Genomic DNA, 16329 nt, shown 5'->3' with positions numbered 1-16329 from the left:
CCCCCAGCCTTTGCCCTGCTGCTATGAAATCCTGATTCCTTTTCTTATGCTGAGCTGCTACATATGCAATTATCTTTCCCCTAAGGGCTGCCTTTGCGGTTTCCCACTACACTCAAGGCCCTACGTCCTCCACCCTGTTCTCAACCACATAATCTGCCCATGCCGCCACCAGGTATTCCCTGAACTCTATACTCTGAGTATGAGTATATCGGTCCAGGCGGAAGATAAGACGTGCAGCAGAGTTCTGAACGGACTGAAGGGAGGATAGATGGCTAAGTGGGAGGCCAGTGAGGAGTAGGTTGCAGTAGTCAAGGCAAGAGGTAATGAGGGAGTGGATGAGAGTTTGGGTGGTTTGCTCAGAGAGGAAAGGGTGGATTTTGCTAATGTTATAGAGGAAGAAGCGACAGGTCTTGGCTATCTGCTGGATATGCGCAGAGGAGAGGGAGGAGTCGAAGATGACTCCGAGGTTGCGGGCAGATGAGACAGGGGTGATGAGGTTGTTATCAACTGAGATAGAGAGTGGAGGGAGAGGAGAAGTGGGTTTGGGTGGGAAGATAATAAACTCGGTCTTGGCCATGTTCAGTTTCAGGTGGCGGTTGGACATCCAGGCAGCAATGTCGGATAAGCAGGCCGATACTTTGGCCTGGGTTTCCGCAATGATGTCTGGTGTGGAGAGATAAAGCTGGGTGTCGTCAGCATATGGTTTCCAATAGAGATGAGATCAGGGAGCCAGGGAAGAGGTGTAGATTGAAAAAAGAAGGGGTCCAAGGACAGATCCCTGAGGAATTCCAACAGAGAGCGGGATGGGGGTGGAGGAAGAACCAAGAGAATGTACTCTGAAGGTACAGTGGGAGAGATAAGAGGAGAACCAGGAGAGGACAGAGCCCTGGAACCCAAATAAGGACAGTGTGGCAAGAAGTAAATTGACAGTGTCAAAAGCGGCGGATAGGTCGAGGAGGATGAGGATGGAGTAGTGACCTTTGGATTTAGCAAGAAACAGGTCATTGCAGACTTTAGAAAGTGCCATATCTGTCGAGTGTAAAGGGCGAAAGCCGGATTAAAGCGGATCGAGGATGGCATGAGAGGAGAGAAAATCAAGGCAACGGCTGTGAACGGCGCATTCAAGTATCTTGGAGAGGAAGGGTAGGAGGGAAATGGGGCGGTAGTTGGAGGGACAGGTAGGGTCAAGTGATGGTTTTTTGAGCAGTGGTGTGACTACAGCATGCTTGAAGGTGTCAGGGACAGTTGCAGTGGAGAGAGAGAGATTGGGGATATGACAGATGAGGGGGGTGACAGTAGGAGAGATGGTGTTAAGTAAGTTGGTGGGGATGGGATCAGAGGAACAGGTGGTGCATTTCGAGGAGGAAAGAAGATGGGCGGTTTCCTCTTCAGTGATATCAGGAAACGAGGAGAAGGAGGCCTGGTTTGGTTGGTTGAGGGAGTGGGTTATAGGGTGAAGAGGAGGAGATTGTTTGGTGGTGAATTCGAGGTTGATCTTCTGCACCTTGTCGCGGAGGTAGTCAGCCAGTGATTGAGGAGAGAGTGAGGGGGGGTGGGAGCGGAGGGCACTTTGAGGAGGGAGTTAAGGGTGGCGAAGAGACAACGAGGGTTAGAGCTGAGGGAATGTCAATTGGGTGTAATAGTCCTGTTTGGCGAGGAATAGGGAGGACTGGAAGGAGGATAGCATGAATTTGTAATGAATAAAATCAGTACGGGTGCGAGATTTCCTCTAGAGGCGTTCAGCCGATCGGGCGCAGGAGCGAAGGTATCAGGTGCAAGGGGTCAGCCAGGGCTGGGGATTAGGACGCCTTGTGGGATGGGAGATGGATGGTGCAAGGGAGTCCACAGCAGAGGAGAGAGTGACATTGTAAGTGGACACAGCCTTGTCAACAGATTCGGAGAACATGATGGAAGGGAGGAGATTAGAGATACTAGAGGATAAGGTGGGAGGGTCGACAGCCTGGAGATTCCTGGAAGTAGTGGTTGGTGTTGGGCGGGACTGAGGAGGAGGGTGATGAAGTGTGAAGGTGATCAGGTAATGGTCAGAGAGAGGCACAAAAATTGGAGGGTGAGCAGGTAGAGGAGAGGACGAGGTTAGGACAGTGGCCAGATTGGTGAGTAGGGGTGGTGGAGCTCAGTTGGAGGTTGAAGGAGGAGGTTAGAGTGAGGAACTGAGAAGTGTATGAGTCGGATGGGTTGTCAGTGTGTATGTTAGTCTCCAAGAATGAGGGATGGGGATGAGGGCTCAAGAAAAACAGAGAGCCAGGCATCGAAGTCGGTAAGGAAGGAAAGGAGGGACATCAGGGGGGCGGTAAATGACTGAAACTCTGAGTGGCAGCGAGTAGAATAGACGGATGGAGTGAACTTCAAAGGATGAGAAGCAGTGAGACTGAGGTAGGAGGAGAGGTTGAAAACTGCAGGAGGGCGAAAGTAGTAACCCGACGCCGCCACCGCGGCCAGCTGGGCGGGGAGAATGGGAGAAAAGATAACCTCCATGACATAGGGCCGCGACTGAGGCAGAGTCGTCAGGGGTGAGCCAGGTTTCAGTTAGGGCGAGCAGTTGAAGGGAACAGGAGATGAAGAGATCATGGGTGAAGGAAAGTTTGTTGCAGACCGAGCAGCCATTCCACAGGGCACACGAGAAGGGGAGGGAGGAGGGGAATAGAGATGAGATTGGAGACATTGCGGAAACGTTTGCATGGATGAGAAGAGGATGAGGACAGGTGTGGGGGACCAGGGTTTGGATTGATGTCTCCCACAGATAGCAGGAGAAGGAGCAAGAGAGTGCGGAGGAGGGTGGGGGAGGTAGGGCGACGAAGGCGACGAAGACGGGATGAGCTTAGGAGGAATGAGGAAGGGTTCATGGCAGGAAGGAGGTGTTGAAGGTTGAGAGCTAGGAAGGAGGAAGAGGACAGTAGAGATGGTGAGGTGATGGGGACGGGGGTGGGTAGGGTATTGCAGTAGTGAGCAGGATGGGAGAGGACATGGATGGGCAGTGAGTTCGTGTGGTATACAGCGGTGGGGGAGGGGGAAAAGATTAGGAAGGGACAGGGCAAGGAAGATAATGTGTATGGGGGCCATAAGTAGTGACTGAGGTGTTTACGGATGATAAGTGGAGGGGCTAGCGGCGGGTAGGTAGGTTGATGGGGGCAAGCAGGCAGGTAGGTTGCTGGGCTGGGGGGCAGGCAGGTAGATGGGCTGGGAGACAGGCAGGTTGAAGGGTGAGCAATCGGTTAGGAAAGTGATGGGCTGGCAGGTAGATGGGCTGGGAGGCAGGCAGGTTGAAGGGTAAGCAGTCAGTCAGGAGGGGGAGGCAGGTAGGTAATTGTGCAGGCTAGGAGGCAGGCAGGTTGTTGATGGGCAGACAAGCGGGCAAGTTGATGGGCTGACAAGCAGGCAGGTTGGTTGATTGGCTAGCAGGCAGGCAGGCAGGAACAGGTGAGTGTGGTGGAGAGCTCAGCAGCAGGACTGGAACAAGCTGGAATAATTTGGAGCAGAAGGGAGCAGAGCAGCAGGATTGGAGCAAGCTGGAACAAGCTGGGGCAGACTGACTGGAACGAGCTGGAGCAGAAGAACTGGAACAAGCAGGGAGAAGCTGGATCAGGCGGACAGGAACAAGCTGGAGCAGATGGACTGGAACAGGCAGGGAAAAGCTGGATCAGGCGGACTGGAACAAGTTGTGGCCGATGGACTGGAACAAGTAGGGAGAAGCTGGATCAGGCGGACTGGAACATGCTGGAACAAGCTGGGTCAGGTAGACTGGAACAAGCTGGACACGCTGGGACACGCTGGAATAAGCTGGACTGGAACAAGTTGGGGCCGATGGACTGGGACAAGCAGGGAGAAACTGGATCAGGCAGACAGGAACAAGATGGGGCCGATGGACTGGGACAAGCAGGGAGAAGCTGGATCAGGCAGACTGTAACACGCTGGATCAGGCGGACAGGGACACACTGGAACAAGCTGGCGGACTGTAGCAAGCTGGGGCAGATGGACTCGACCTCCGCTGGTATCAGGTGGCTGTTCGCTATCGGTGTGTGTCCCGTCTCACTACCATTGGGGTACTCAGGTTGAGTTGTGCAAGGGGGGCTCCTCGTTACCTCTTTCCCTGTCGCTTGTTCGAGTGCAGCAATCAGCCCTTGTTTTCGGGTTACTCTGGAGCGGTTGCTGCCTGGTTGGGTGTTCAGCGTGTGGTACGCAGCAAGGGCGATATTCTCCGGGGTTCCCGGTGGCCTTCAGGGGACTGTGCCGTATTCCATGGCGGGCTGACGGTCGTGTGATCCTGCGTGCCTTCAGACCTGCGTGCCTTCAGACCTTCAGATCGCGCTGATCTCCAGTCCGCCCACAGCGCGAACCGTGCTCTTGCTCCTCAGCGGCCCGCTGGAGTCTAGGCCGAGGTCGCCCGTGGTTGGATGTGCCATGCGGTGTTGGCACGCTCGTCCGGGACCTCGCCATCTCCTCCTCGATTGCTGGGATCAGCGGAGATGACTATCCCGAGGCCACCGCGAAAGTCCGGGGCTTGTGGTCCTCGCTGGTCTCTCTCTCTAACCCTCCTCGCGTTCAGGCCGTTCCCGCCTGTGAATGCTTCGGCGATGCGCATGTCCACAAGCTCGGCCAGGGCACGATGCATGGGTCTGTTGGGTCCGGCTAGGATGTCGATTGAGAACATCGCTGGCTCAGTCAGAGAGTCAGGACAATGCCGAGCAGACCAATCGGCGGTTCTCCTCTCGACACCACGTTGCCGGTGTGGGGAGGCCGTCTGGAAAGACGGGTCAGGAAGAGAAACTTCGCCGTTTCTTCCTCAGGTACCGGGCCAACTAAGCCTCCGCGATCCACCAGACCACCAGTCGATTTCGATTTAACTCCGGTCCGGTCAAGGATGGTCCAGGTAGGTCTGTTCACGCGGGTACTCGGGAGCTCATTTACAGAGCTCCTTACCTGTCGGCCATCTTGCTCTCAAGACAAATCCCTCCTTTCAGTACCCTTCTCCACCACTGCCAACACCGCCCTTTCTGCCTCGCCTCACCCCACGCCTGGAACAAACTCCCTGAGCCCATACGCCAGGCCCCCTCCCTGCCCTTCTTCAAATCCTTGCTCAAAGCCCACCTCTTCAATGTCGCCTTCAGCACCTAACCACTATACCTCTATTCAGGAAATCTAGACTGCCCCAACTTGACATTTTGTCCTTTAGATTGTAAGCTCCTTTGAGCAGGGACTGTCCTTCCTTGTTAAACTGTACAGTGCTGCGTAACACTAGTAGCGCTCTAGAAATGTTAAGTAGTAGTAGTAGTAATAATGCTGGGTTCATTCGCCACTGACCTTCCATTCGAGGTCTACCCAGACTGGTGAATGGTCTGAAATCACCGCTTCTCCAATTGTGGCCCCTTGTGCTCTGCCCAGCAGGGTCTCCGATATCAGAACATAATCTAAACGCGCGTGAGTCTGATGTAGGTGTGAAAAAAGGTGAAATCTCTCTCCTCCTCATGTAACAGGCGCCAAATGTCTACCATTGCCAACTCTGCACTCATATAGTTAACTCCCTTATTTGAGTGATCCTTTAGGGGTTGTCATAGGGGTTGACAGTCAATAGTTGGATCATTGTAATATTAAAGTCTCCCCCCACTATTAGAGGGTAGTCATCAAACATTGCTAACTTAGAACAGATGTGTGTGAAAAATTCATGCGAGTATGTATTCAGAGCATAGAGGCTACACAGCACAATGTGGGCTCCCTGTAAACTGCCTGTTACCACCACCCATCGTCCCTCTGGGTCCTGCACTATTCCGTGTGAATGCTAAAGCCTTGTTTATCAGCACTGCCACTCCTCTCTGGCGATCATTATATGCCGCAAAGTACACCTCCCCTACCCAGTCTCTCCTCAGTTTAACATACTCTGCCTTGTCCAAGTGGGTTTCTTGTTATAGTGCTATATCTGTCTTCAGCCTTGTCCTCTTAACGGGAGAGTGAATCCCATCCACATTAAGAGGTACTATCTTTAGTGTCGCTAAATCCAAATTTCTACTTGCTTTTTAATTCTCAAAAGAGTCATGTTCCTGATAGGAAGGCCTCTCAGCCAAACCCTCCCGCCAGCTCCCTGTGCTTCCATGTCCTCTGCTCTCTGTCCCCTATGCCACAGCTTCCGGTACCTAGAGACCCGCTTCCCTCCCCCCCATCCACCCCTCCCCCCTCCCATCCCTCCCTCCCTCTCACTCCTTGTGTCACTATCTAATCCCCTTCCCATCCTACCCATCCAATTCTTCCCCTCACACATCCTCCACTTCCCTTCGTCCCCCACTCCGCTCCATCCTCTCTGTGGTCCATCCGTCCCCATCCATCCCCTCACTCTGCGTGCCAGTCAATCCCCGTGGTCTCCCAATTACCACTACATCTTCTCCTCCGTCAGTTAACATCATGGTAATACATTAACACAAGTACACATCGTTAACCTTAATAGGGGGGAGTTCCAAATCTCCTTATACCACAAAGTAAGACACAATAGATCACATTTCAACATTGCTTGTGACCTCCCCTCTACTCCCCAAACGTCTTCTGAGACCAACCATCCCATTCCTCCCTGCTTTCCCCCAACACTCAGGCAAAACCCCTTACTAAATATACATTAATAACAAAACTTTTAACCAATCTAACTCACTCTTTAGGCTGTTGTTTGTTCAGCCAACACATTAACACTTCAGCAGCTTTTCACCTTCTTCTTGCTTCGCCGATCTGAGCCCCAGTGATGAGGTGCGGTCCACTTTTATTATCAAGTCCCTTGTCTCCAAGCAGGCTATCAGCTATATCTTCTTATTACCATATCCTGGCGAGCCAAGCTTTTCCGCTCATTCCCAGATCTTTACACCAAGCTGTTTTTTGCCTCATTTTCAATGGCGCGGCGAAGTCATTCCCTAAGGCGCTGCTATTTGCCACTGCTGTCCATTCAATTTAGCCTGGCGTCTGCCCAGCTGTGTAACTCAAGGGGTTCCCGCTCTTCGCATTCCCAGCGCCTCATCCGACAGGTTGCTGTCTGTTTCCCTCCCGTCAAACCTCTTGATGACCCGTTCTTTGGAACAGTCCCCAGGGCCCATAATGTCCAGGTACCGCCTACACACTCAATTTTTCCTCCAAAGCCAAGCTGCTCACTTCAAAGCATCCTCCCTCGATAACACTCTGTTAAATCTTGTCCATGAATCCTTTAAGATTCAAGGGGTCAGTGAAAAACAGAGTCTTATTATCGTGTATTACACGTACCTTCACTGGATACAACAGCGCAAATCTTATCCCCTTATCATGTAGGATCTTGCAGTGTTGTCCCATTCGTCGCCTCTGTTCTGACACCGGGCCGAATAATCTTGAAATAAAAGAATGCGTGTACCTTTATAATCCACATTTTTAGCCACTCTGTATGCCCGCATCAGCCGTTCTTTATCAGAATAGTCCAGGACTTTAGCTACAACTGGTCTTGGTCGCTGGTCTGCCTCTCTAACTGCTCCCACTCGGTGTATGCGCTCCACCCGCAGCTGGCCTTGCTGGTCCTCCATTTTAAGGTATTCTGGCAGCCATCTTACAATGAAATCTCTTAGGTCTTGGTCCTGCACCGTCTCCGGGAGTCTGATGATCCTAATGTTGCTGCGCTGACTTCTGTTTTTAAGTTGTCAGTGAGCTGGGAGAGTTTCTGTGTCAGCGTCTCCACTGCTGCCAACCTGCCTTCGATCACCTCCAACCTATCCTCCTGTCGGTTTATTCGTTCCTCCGCCTGTTGAAGACGTGTTACTGTTACCACCCCTCTTGGCTGGACTGTAGTGATGTGCTCCCAGATACCTGATGGTTGTAGTCGTGGCGAATATCCAGGGAACACACACTCACAGCCGAGGGAGTGGAACAAATAAACTAACCTCGTCCTTTACTCTCAAAGAATAAAGGAGGAAAAGAATCTAAATTTAGGATTTGTTCCTGAAATGGAAGGACCAAACTTTCAGATTTGCAAATTATCTCTTTCTTTATTGAATACAAATGCAAGCAAATTTTCATTCAAATAAACTCAAATTCAGGACTTCCGGTGATGGAGTGAGAGGAGAAGACGTGTTTTCTGTCTCTCTGAGAACCCTCCCCCAGCAACGCTAAAATAGCACTAAAAATAAACGAACTAACAGCGTTTTGCGATCATAGGAGCAGTCCTATATGGACCAATACCTAATTCGAACAGCAACAACAATGCCTGGGAAAACAGTAAAGAAAGAAGCCGAACGACAGCGCGGACCGAGTGAGCCTAAAATGGCGGAAAGCCCTACGCAGATGAACTCGTCTCCGGTGTTTACCCCATCGCAACTAGCACAATTGACGGAGGCCGTCAAAACAGCTATGGCGCCCCAGTATGCCCAGATATCCAAACAACTAGCAGCGGTAGAAACATTACTGGCAGATACAACAAGGAGGACCGGGGACCTGGAAGGCCGCATAGTAGTAGCCGAGGAGGCAGAACATGCTTTGCGGGAGCGAGTCCGTGAATTGGAAAAATTAACGGCAACCCAGGCTCAACAACTAGACGATCTAGAAAACAGATCACGGAGATCTAATTTGCGGATAGTGGGAATTCCTGAGACAGTGCCTGATCAACTACTTCAAACACAATTAGAACGCTGGCTAAAAGAGGAATTTGCGCTGTCGGACAGCGCGGGGCCTCTCTGCCTGGAGCGCGCTCATCGATTAGGCCGAAAAGGAACTGGAAATGGCAGAGCAAGAGTAGTTATTACAAAGATCCACAACTTTGTGCACAAAACTGAGATACTAAGAGGTGCACGCCAGAAATGGGACACATTGACATTTGATGGAGCAAAAATAAAAATCTTTCAGGACTATTCGATAGTACTGCAGGAACGCAGGTGAGCCTTTGGACCAATATGCACAAAATTAGCAACATTGAATAGAAGATTCATGCTCGCTTATCCGGCACAATTGAGAGTACTGCAAAATGGAAACTGGAAAATATTTCAGACACCGCAAGAAGCACAAGATGGGCTCCAAGATCAACTGAACTCTGAGGACACTAACACATGAATCCAGTACAAGATATCTGAGGTATAGCTTTGAATACCCTGACATAGGGAGTACAACTATAACTTAAGAGGACTTGTTGGCTTTTACACTATATTGAGTTAGAGGGGGAAGGCAATTAGACCTGCACAAGACCGAACACAAGAAATTGGATAATATAGAGAATAAGCGGGCTGGGGGAGGGGAACCATCATTATAAGTCTTACACCATAAGGTGGATGGGGTGGACCAAGGATTATGGGAAGGAGAAATGGGGGGGGCGGGACGAAAAGAGGGAGGGAGGGAAGAGGGGAGAAAATCGGAAGAGAGCAGGACACAGGAGATTAAAGAGGGAAGGGGAACTATCACAGAAGCAACTAACACAATTGAAATTACAACCACAAGAAGGGAAGATATGTAGTAAGAGGAGAAAGGGAATAACTTCGGGGAGGGAGGGTAGGAATAATACACCCCTACATGCGTTGAGTAGAACAAAAATCAAGGAACCCACAGATAAGAGCAGATCAATAGAGAGGAAGGCGAGGCTGGGCGCCCAAATCTCAAACATACTAAAGAAAAACTGGATTTTAATATGGCTAATGCTAGGCTGGGATGGCTAAGATGATCCGGTTCATATCTTGGAACGTTGGGGGCATAGCAACTCCTGTGAAAAGGTCGAAAATACTACAGGCATTGCAGAGACATAGAGCAGATGTGGCTTGCCTACAGGAAACTAGACTTTCGGAAGACGAACACTGTAAATTGAAAAGAGCTTGGGTGGGAGAAGTATTTTCTGCTCCTGCGGCAGGCAGGTCAAAGGGAGTAGCAATATTAATAAGGAAGGGAATAGCAGCTAAGGCAAAATTGCTCCAGGCAGACCCCCAGGGACGATACGTCCTAATACATCTTTGGCTTCAAAATAAAGAGTTCTTGGTCATATCCTTATATGGGCCCAATGATTTCTCGCCAAATTTCTTCCAAACCATAATAAAACAGTGTGCCCCGTATGCGTCTTTGAAATTGCTGATATGTGGAGACTTTAACTTAGTAATGGACCCAATGATGGACACCACTAATCCAAGAGAAGCACCACAAGGGGGGAGTAGAAAGCGGGCACTCTCGACATTCATACGCACGTTAGGCTTGGTAGACACTTGGAGGGCATTACATCCAGAGACAAAAGATTATACACATTTATCTAGGGCACATGGTACCAGCTCTAGAATAGACTATATACTCCTGGACAGTTCGGCGTTCTCCTGGGTACGAGATACTGGAATAGGCCCTATAGAAATATCAGATCATGCAATGGTGTGGATGGAGATAGAGGCCTCAGAGTATTATAGGCATGGAGGGGGTTGGAGATACCCGATGTACTTACATGGAGACAAAGAATTCACTCGTTACCTTAATGCTAAATGGAAGGATTATGAACGGTTTAATAACCAGCACATGAATAATCCAAAACTATACTGGATGGCCTCCAAGGCAGTAGTGCGGGGGGATATAATTGCCTTTGTACAAAGCCGTAAGAAAAAGCAAGCAAGGGCAATTTTACATTTAGAAACCCAACTTAAGAAAGCCAAACAAGTTCATATAAAAAACCCAACAGCAATAAATAAGGAACAATACTTAACGGCCCAAATCACCCTTAATACCTTAATTCACAAGCAGACCATAAGATCCTTAACATATTATAAATGTAGACTACAACGCTTTGGTAACAAAGCAGGCACTATATTAGCAAGGCTGCTGAAAACAGAGACCCCAGGACGGGTAATCACTGCAATGCAAGACCACAAGGGGGCGATAAAAAATAACAGTGAAGATATAGGGAGGATATTTCATAATTATTTTAGTTCCCTATATGGGGGCTTGCCGAGAAAGGACATAGGGGACTTGGAGGAATATTTAGATCGAATGGGCTTCCCTAAACTCCAGCCACAACAAATAGACATGTTAAATAGTCCTATAACAGGGACAGAATTGCAAAACACGATCAAAGCGTTAGCCATGAACTCGGCACCTGGGCCTGACGGCTTTATGGGAGAATATTATAAGATACTATCGAAAGAAGGTTTGGAAGCCCTGGGGAAATACTTGGAACAGGTAGTGGAAGACAAAGAATTCCCCCTGTATGCTAACGATGCACTAATCACTTTGATACCTAAGCCAGGTAAGGAGAACACACAACCAGGTTCCTATAGGCCAATCTCTCTGATAAACTTAGATGTAAAGATACTGGCTCGCATTCTTGCCACCAGATTAGGACAACTCCTTCCTGACTTAATAGGGGAAGAACAAGTAGGTTTTGTGAGGAACCGGCAAGCAGGGAACAATGTTAGACGACTGCTTTTGGCAATGGCAAAGAGCCAGCAAGACCAGGAACCAGCTTTGATTCTTAGTCTGGATGCTGAAAAGGCATTTGATAAGGTAGACTGGGGATACTTGTTTGGTCTGTTAAACCATATGGGTATTCAAGGATGGTATGGAGATGCATTGGGGGCACTGTATAACAAACCTCGAGCAGCAGTTTTGGTAAATGGAATAAAGGGAACTTCTTTTGAGATCAAACAGGGAACTAGGCAGGGATGCCCGCTCTCACCCCTTCTGTTTATCCTGGCCATGGAACCACTGCTACAAGCTCTTAAAGCAGATGGAGGGGTGAAGGGGGTGCCCTTGGCGGGAGGCATAGTCAAAGCCCTCGTCTTTGCTGATGATTTATTAGTAATAACCCAACAACCAGAAAGGGCAATACCTAGAATACTGGAGATAGTAAAGGAGTATGGGGACCTGTCGGGGTACATATTGAACATTCAAAAATCTAGGGCTTTGGAGGTACTGCAGGGGGATGCTCTCAGACAGACACTAGCATTACCCATGGAATGGGAGACAGAGACAATAAAATATCTGGGAGTATTAATACCTCGAGAACTTACTCAGCTATACGATCGAAACATGAGAAAACTGATGAATGCAACAAAGTTAACTTTACAAATGTGGCAAGGATTCCCATTATCGCTTCTGGGTCGGATAGCCCTTTATAATATGGTAACAGTGCCCAGATGGCTCTACATATTTCAGACTTTGCCTTTGTACCTGACCAAGGCTGACGAAAAACAACTAAACAAGTTATTACAGACCTTTTTGTGGGCGCAGAAAAAACCAAGAATAGCACTATCCACACTTCATCTATCAAGAGAATTCGGAGGCCTGGGACTATTGAACCTTCGGGAAATGACAATTGCAAGTGGCATGAGGCACTTAAATGACTGGCTAAGACGCACACAATATTTTACTCCCTCTCACCTCGAACTGCAAGAAATAGGCCAGAGACATATCAGCTACCTGATACATAAAAAAAAAAATAAAGCAGAAATGAGCTTGTTAAGGGCAGCACAAATTTTGCACACAGCTCAAGCGGTGTGGAGTTGGCTCTGTAGACACCATAAATTTCGAGCCGCCACAACCCCATACCTTCCAATTTGGGGTAACCCAGAATTCCCACCTGGACAACAACATGCGGCCTTTGTACGTTGGAAGGAAAAAGGATTGGAATACATGTACCAGGCATTAGACAAGGATGGGAAGATTAAATCATGGGAACAACTAAAAAACCAGTTTCTGCTTGACTCATCAGATTGGTTTCATTATTTGCAGCTGCAACATTACAGCCGTAGTCTCCCACAGGAAACAATGACAGAAGATGTACAGGAGGAGCTGGGATCGGCCCTCTCATTGGGAGCACAACAAAAAGTACCATTGAAATTTTACCATAGACATTTAAAGGAAATGGCAAAAGAACCAGATTTCGTGACACTATCGAAACTGTGGAGTGCGGAGTTGGGAGTGGATATAACTGCAGCATTGATCCGGGAACATTTGATTGGATATCGTAAGAATACGGATCAAACGTATTATTGGGAGATGCAGTTTAAGTTTACGTTGAGAGCGTATGTCCCTCCTAGACGCGCATTTCACATGGGCATATCACCAGATGGAGCATGCCCCAAGTGTAAGGCGGAGGGAGCAACATTGGGACATATGTTCTGGAGTTGTCCGCAGATTGGATCATACTGGAAGGCATTGATACGACGAGTGGCAGACATGTGGGATATACAATGGCAAGTAGAACCAATGCTGCTGTTTGGCCACCCAAAACTATTGGGAAGCCCTCCAAGAGGATGTCGAACTTTTGTGTTCAAAACGATTATGGTGGCTAAGAAAATAATCCTATTGATGTGGTTGTCAGCGGAGAGCCCTTCGGTATCTCACTGGAGAGGGCAGATGATTAACTTGTTACGCACGGAACGGATAAGCCTGAGAGGTCGGGGACCCCTCGTTACAAAGAACTTTTGGAATTGCTGGACCCTGTTCTGGTTGACCTTGACTCCCCAAGCCAGAGGTCAAATAATAAATATGTGAGAACTAAAGTGGAATAAGAAATAACCGTGGTGTGAATTATAACTGTGATAGAGGGTGGGTAAGGGTGGGAGGGTAGGGCAAGGGAGGGAGGGAGGGAAGGGAAAGGGAGGGGGGAAAAAGAGGGGGAAAATAAAGAATTGGAGAACAATAGATCAGTTTGGCGATAAAAGGGCAGATATTTAGTATGCCATATACTGAGTTTATTTTGCTGTACAATGTATAAAGATGCATAAGTTACTGTTAAGCTGTAAGGGTCCAATAAGATGTTGATGGTGATGCAAATAAGTTATAACAGAAGCCAAAATACTGTTGAATAAGTTTATTTTGAAATTTTCTCCAATAAAAAAATGATTGAAACATAAACTCAAATTCACAATTAGTGTGAAGCTTAATAGAACTGTAATAACATATGCAACATTCAAATGCAGAACTACATGTATACCCTTAACTTTGTCTATTTCACCTAAAAAGGCGGAAAAGAACCTTTTCAGATAAGTATTTAAATTGTCTTTTATCAAAATCAGATATTTGTGGTTATTCTCTTTCCTGATGTAGAAATTGGTCTCTTTGTGTGCACTATTGGTGTTTTTGCAGGGATCTCATGGATTTTTAATATCTGATGGTCTGTTCCTTTGTTTTCCCTTAAAATGTTGTGAAAAAAATAATATATTTCTTTCAACACCCTTGGCAATGTCACTTAGCTGTGGTTGAATTTATTTAGGTGATGTCTTTCTTGCGTTGGAGCTCATCTGGAACCCTTCAGAGGATGACTCCCCCAGATTTCTTCTCCCTAAACCTCACTTATAAAGAAAATAAATGGAGGCAAGACCCTTGAACTCCCTCTGTTCTTGTTCAGGCTCTGGTGACTATTAACCAATTCTCAATACTGTGGCCAAACTCTCTAATTGAAATAAAATAAGTTAAAGGTTTTCTCACTTCAAAACCTATTTCTCACTGTTGTTTCCCTAGTCTAAAATGATCCAGCAGGCTTCAACATTCCATCTCACAGACTTCACATAAAAGCATAACTTTTCCCTTCATAGCTATCAGATCAATCTGGAGAATACAGCACACACTCAGACAACAGCAGTGCTGGATTTTCTTTATTCTGAAGTCAGATTCCAAACCTTATAGTTTCTTTCACTTGGTATAACTACCAGCAGAAATCAAGGTCTCTCAGAACCTGAGTCTCAACTGTTTTCCCCTATTCTAAAAAGAGTAGGCAGCCATGTGTCCATTTAATACCTGAGCCTACAGACTCTCATTCCACCTTCCATGACCTTAAATTCCCTTAGAACTTAACCATTCCATTCACTGCATGCTGGGACATACATACCTCTGTTTCACTCCAAACTAAACTAAAATTGGTTTAAAACTTCTCACAGCTTTCTATTAGTACAGCTCTCTCCCACCCAAAATACATCAGTTTTTCCCCCACATGTATTCAGCAACACAATCATGAAAAAGGCAGTCTGTTTATTGAAGTACTCACTTTTAAGCTCAAATCATCTCATTTTCAGCACCAAAGCTCACCTTCACTCACTTTCAATATTAAAGTACCCTTTTTCAATATCACATTTCACTTTAAACTCACAAAATCCATACTTTTATTCTTACTTTTACACAGACACACACTATACGTTTTTTCTTTCTCAATCCATGTTCACAGCCCTGGTCTCTCTGCTCACTCCAGTCTCCCTGGCAACTCACCCCGCCCCCCTAGAGGATCTGACATCACTCAACCAATCAGCTTGTCAGAGAAAGACAGTTTTTTTTTCTGATCTGTTTAGAATCTCCCTCCCCCATAGAAGTTACTGCAAAACTTACTACACAGAGAATTTCAAAGTCAATTTTAACCTGACTTGTACCCAAAACAGAAAGGAACATTTTAAAGTACAATCCCCACTTAATCATGGTTTATTTCTTGAAAAATAAAACCACATTTAAGAAACATCTCACACTTTCTTCAGCTAACTCCTTTAACAATTCCCAAACTAAACTTTAAGCCTTTTCCAGCTAGCAACATTCACCAAAACCCTGGAACAGCCCCCCCAGAGCCCCAGGAAAAAAACATTTAATATATGTTACCATAAATTACATTACTTGTCTTTCCAAAGTTTCATTTATTGTATCCACTGATGTTTGTAGCTTTGTCAATCGATCATCTAAGATGGCCGTGAGCTGCCTTGTCAGTTCTCGGAAAGCTTCTTCCTGCAGCGTGACTACTGTGGCTGAGGCAGGTACCGTCGCCATCTTGGGAGGGGAGGCTGTTATACGGTCTCGTGCAGGCCGCGGTGTTTTCGCCGGCATAACACCTCTCCCCTCGATACTCAGGTCTCAGGCTCCTTCTCCAAGCACTGCACTCCTTCTCCCTTCTGGCCGCATGCAACTTGTCTCGATGGGGTAGGAAAACTGGATAAAATCACTGATAATGTCGGCATATGGAGTGGAGCAGGGCTTAAGAGCGTCCTCTCAGCCTGCTGGCATCACGTGACCCCCCCCCCGCCAGCATCACATGACCCCCCCCCCCCCCCGGCTTATCCCTACTCCTATTGACTCTGCTACATATTTCTTTAATCAGGCCTTAATTTAATTTGTTAATTAATATGTGTAGCTATTTGAGTTAAATAAAAGCCATACATTAATTCCCAAACAAAACTGTTTAATGCATAGCATTAAAGAGGTATAGATAGTAATGTCAGGAAATTCTTTTTCATAGAGAGGGTGGTGGATACCTGGAATGCCCTCCTGAGGGAGGTGGCAGAGAAAAAAAAACAGTGATGGAATTCAAAAAGGCTGATCACAGAGGATCTCTAATTAGAAAATAGATGGTATAATTTAAATGGCTGCATTGTTTTGATGTGTCAAGTGGAG

At 47.4% G+C, this 16329-nt stretch overlaps 1 protein-coding gene across 1 annotated transcript in view; it reads right to left on the bottom strand.

Moving 5' to 3' along the window:
- Positions 1-16329, bottom strand: part of PPP2R3A (protein phosphatase 2 regulatory subunit B''alpha) — a 1495967-nt gene that overhangs the window by 997711 nt on the left and 481927 nt on the right.

This window comes from Microcaecilia unicolor, chromosome 10, assembly GCF_901765095.1.
Source record: "Microcaecilia unicolor chromosome 10, aMicUni1.1, whole genome shotgun sequence".
Lineage (NCBI taxonomy): Eukaryota > Metazoa > Chordata > Amphibia > Gymnophiona > Siphonopidae > Microcaecilia > Microcaecilia unicolor.
The sequence above is the reverse complement of the archived record's forward strand: the minus strand, read 5'-3'. Positions and strand labels throughout refer to the sequence as shown.